At 34.0% G+C, this 4,771-nt stretch overlaps 2 non-coding genes across 2 annotated transcripts; both read right to left on the bottom strand.

The window, feature by feature from the left end:
• Positions 1-1,211: 1,211 nt before the first annotated feature.
• TRNAA-AGC lies at positions 1,212-1,284 on the bottom strand. Its single transcript has one exon. It is a non-coding gene; the product is annotated as a tRNA-Ala (tRNA).
• A 138-nt stretch (positions 1,285-1,422) lies between these two features.
• TRNAA-UGC lies at positions 1,423-1,495 on the bottom strand. Its single transcript has one exon. It is a non-coding gene; the product is annotated as a tRNA-Ala (tRNA).
• Between the last annotated feature and the right edge of the window lie 3,276 nt (positions 1,496-4,771).

Raw genomic sequence — 4,771 nt, 5'->3', positions numbered from 1 at the left:
AATAAAGCCTTGGGATGGGATGTTAAGAAAGACTATGAGTATTAAGAGCATGATGGTAAGCATAAAATGATGTGTCTTGGAGAATAAAGCCTTGGGATGGGATGTTAAGAAAGACTATGAGTACTAAGAGCGTGATGGTAAGTATAAAATAATGTGTCTTGGAGAATAAAGCCTAGGGATGAGATGTTATGAAAGACTATGAGTATTAAGAGCATGATGGTAAGTATAAAATGTCGAATATGAAGTTAGGTTGATGTCGAATATGAAGTCCTTTGATAAGAAAAGATTTAGACATAGGGGCATTTCCCAAATGAGAATCACACCACTAAACCAAATGCCTTTTCTTGAACATCAAATATTTTTAGCTTTTACACAAATATATTTTCTCTTAGTAGTTGGAGCGCATTGTTATAATATAAAAGGGTTATCAAATAAACCAACAACCCAACAAGAAAAAAGTAGTTGGAGCGCATTGTTATAATATAAAAGGGTTATCAAATAAACCAACAACCCAACAAGAAAAAAAAAAACTAAATCAATTTGGGTTGGATTGATTCGGTTCAGTTCATCCGTTTGTTTGATTTAATTTTTCCATATTGTCTCGTATGACAAGAAAATAAAGTTGTATTGAATGCACCTTAGTTTCATTTATGACAAACTCAATGAAACACATTAATAGTACTCAGAGTTGGAGTCTATAAGCATTTCATGNAACTTCAATGCAATTCATGCTTCATTGAAGATGAGATAAACTTTGGGGAACTTTAAATTACTTCATGTGGAGTTTCAATTACTATATGCTAGTTACCATCTTTAGGATTAACTAATTGGACACGAATCCTTATATAAGTCCTCTCTCTATATGTGCTTGTGGGACATTACTCTCTTTTATCTATAAAAATGGCATAGCCATAATGATATAATAATCCTTATATAAGTATGTTTTCTTTTTCTCTCGTACCCACCTTATACATAACATGTTAAATTAATCCTTATATAATAAGTATGTTTTCTTTTTCTCTCGTACCCACCTTATACATAACATGTTAAATTAATCCTTATATAAGTATGTTTTCTTTTTCTCTCGTACCCACCTTATACATAACATGTTAAATTAATCCTTATATAAGTATGTTTTCTTTTTCTCTCGTACCCACCTTATACATAACATGTTAAATTAACTCATACTTAAAAAAATAATTTCTTTCTTTTGGAGATGCAGGGTATCGATCCCCGTACCTCTCACATGCTAAGCGAGCGCTCTACCATCTGAGCTACATCCCCACAATTTTTGCATCACAAAACCCTAAATTTTTCGTCATCAATAATAGTGAAAATGAAGAAATATTGCTACACAACAGGTCATGAATAAGGAAAAATTGAAAGGAAACAATATTATTTCATAATAGATAGTCATATTTTTGGAGATGCAGGGTATCGATCCCTGTACCTCTCACATGCAAAGCGAGCGCTCTACCATTTGAGCTACATCCCCATGATTCTTATCTCCTAAAACCCTAAATTTTCCATCATCAATAATAGTGAAAATAAAAGAATATCAAAATATTAATAACAAATAGTAAGTTTTGGTGATGCGGGGCATCCATAATTGTGAAAATGAAAAAATATTATAACAAATTAAATACTTTCTTTTGGAGATGCAGGTTATCAATCTTCGTACAACTCGCATGCAAAGCGAGCGCTCTACCGTCTAAGCTACATCTTCACAATTTTTACGTCACAAAAACATAAATGTCTCCTTCATGATTTTTACGTCACAAAAACATAAATGTCTCGTCATGAATAATAGTGAAAATGAAAAAATATCGCTACTCATTATGTCATAAATAAGAAAAAATTGAATAGAAATAAAATAGTACATCATAGAATCCTAAATTTCCCATCATTAATAATAGTGAAAATGAAGAAAATGTAAAAATGCCAGGTATCGATCCCCATATCTCTTGCATGCAAAGCAAGCGCTCTACCATCTAAGTTGTATCCCCACAATTCTTACATCATAAAGTCCTAAGCATCTCGTCATCAGTAATAGTGAAAATGAAAAACTATCCCAGCTCATTATGTCCTAAATAAGAAAAAAATTGAAAAGATAAGAAAAAATTGAACATAAATAATATATTTAGTAATCGATTCAATTGAAGATGCAAGGTATTGATCCCCATACTTTCCACATGGGAAACGAATACCCTAAATGCCTCTAGATGCGAGGTATCGATCCCGGTACCTCTCGTATGCTAAGTCGTACCTCTCGCATGCTAAGCGAAGCTACATCCCTACAATTCTTGCATCACAAAACCCTAAATTTTTCATCATCAATAATAGTGAAAATGAACAAATATCGCTACTCAACATGTCATGAATAAGGAAAAATTGAAAAGAAGTAATTTTCAAAATAGTGACATGAAAAACTATCCCGGCTAATTATGTCGTAAATACGAAAAAATTGAAAATAAATAATATATTTAGTGATTGATTCATTTTAGAGATGCAAGGTATCAACCCCGTAACTTTCCACATCAGAAGTGAGCGCTTTACTATCTGAGCTACATCCCCACAATTCGTACTACAATCTCATGAAGGGGCATTTTGAGAATCAAACTCGAGACCTCTCACACCCAAAGCAAGAATCATACCACTAGACCAAATGCCCTTGTTTTACCACTTGAAACGTATGTATGAAGCCTTAGGCCTATGTATTAAGGTCGTATTTTGTTGTATTGCAGGAAACACATGAAGTCCTTAGATGTAGAATGTGTCTGGGAGAATAAAGCCTTGGGATGGGATGTTAAGAAGGACTATGAGTATTAAGAGCATTATGGTTGTGAATGTTTGATTAATCCACCACACCTAAATGGTGTGAAAGTTATCTTATTTATAATCAAATAAATTACAAGGATATGGAAATAGTAATAAATGGAAATAACAATAAATGGAAAGATACCTATGATAATAACGCAAATATTAGATATTTGCCTTATAATAAAATATCAAATATAATATATATGGTAAACTATAATTTATTACTAAATATCCTTAACACCCCACCGCAAGCTAAGCGTCGGATTTAAACGAACGTGAAGCTTGAATCTGAAAAATTCAAAGAGGTTGAGAAACACTTTTCATGAAGATGCTAACAATCCGGTTCTTGGCCATCAAAAATTGCAGAGGGATCGCCGCTCAGCGGCGATGCTGCCTTAGCTTCGGCGAGAATATGTCTAACCCATGAAGAGGGATTGTCGCTTAGCGATGATGCTGCCTTGGCTCTGGTGTGAATATTTCTAACCCCAAGAAGTAGAAGGGGAAACCTAGAGCAAGGGACAAAGACAATGTTGAAGCCGGAAGAGTCGCCACATTGGGCGAAGGAGCTAATTTTGGCGAGAAGAGTAGTCGGAAGAGTCGCCTCATCGGGCAAAGAAGCCAATTTTGGCAGGAAGGGCGGCGGCAACTTGGTTGGCGAATAGGTCAGTGTGGCACCCAGATTCCGAAGGTAAATCTCTGCAAAAGGTTGATAGGTTTAGGTTAGGGTTTATGTGAAGAATGAAGGTTGATTGGGAAGAAAATGAGAGAGACTATATTTGATATGAACCACATAGAATTGCAAAGAAACTTAGCCATTGACTAAAGAAGAGCACAAATGCTTCTTTTACTATATTTTTCAAGTCCCTTACACATACAACATACATGGCTTTATATAGCCTCAAAATGAAACTACTAAAGTCATTCCAAGAGTTGTAACATTGATACTTAATGACCATAATTAACCATTATGTAATTGTAACCTATAGTAAATAAAGTCTTAAAATACATAAATGAAATACAATAACTCTAAATTGTAACCCACCCAAAATTTATAACAATCAAACTTCATTCTTCTTCAATGTGGCATGAATTGAAACATCTTTTGATAATTTTGACAACCTTTTCTTCATATCTTCATTGAAGTATATTGTATGATTGATGTCTTTTGGTTCATATCATGAGTGGTTAGAAAATTTTATTTATTATTTTAGTTTCATAAAGTTTGTAATGCTCAAATTGACTTCGTCTTCTGTGGAGATTTAAAGGATCGAGATTAAATCACCGGCACGAACTTTTTTTGTGGGGAGACTATAAATACCCACAAATTATTATGTAAAAACATATTTGTGATCAATGAAATTGATCTCTTAAGTTTAGAGGTCCCCCTTATAGAAATCTTAGCATATCTTTGTCGTTTTTAAGTTTCATGCAATTCTTGTGGTAGATTGCATCTGAGTTATTCAATTAAGCCTTGATCAAGTTCGATTGCGAAGTGACTCAATTTAGAAAAAGGTTTCAAATCTTGCTTCTCACTCTTGGATCTCATAATCTAATTCTAGCTTTATATCTTGGTTTATCCAAATTTTGTATAAGAAGGTGTTAATTTCTTTAATACAAGGGTTCTTGCTTCTACAAAAGCTTGGCTCATTGGGCTGAAGATTACGTTGGTCTATCATCCTTCAACGGGATCTTCTATCCCCATGACTTGCTCTGATGCGGTCGTTCTTCTAACGCAGGTGACACATCCAGTTGTCGAGATTGGTAATGTGAGTTTTTAACCCATCCATTGAGGTTCTTGGAATGATTCTATAACTTATCATTTCCATTTTATTGATTTGTTTGAGTGATTTTATTTGATTTTATTTCAATTTGTCAAACTCACTCGGGTGCTCACCTCAATCATTTCAGCCTTGTTGGCGTTCAATAAGAGAGACCTTGGAAATAACTGTGG

The sequence above is a fragment of the Cucurbita maxima genome, unplaced genomic scaffold (assembly GCF_002738345.1).
Source record: "Cucurbita maxima cultivar Rimu unplaced genomic scaffold, Cmax_1.0 Cma_Scf00482, whole genome shotgun sequence".
Taxonomy (NCBI): Eukaryota; Viridiplantae; Streptophyta; class Magnoliopsida; order Cucurbitales; family Cucurbitaceae; genus Cucurbita; species Cucurbita maxima.
Note: the sequence above shows the minus strand (reverse complement) of the source record. Positions and strands in the feature narration are given on the sequence as shown.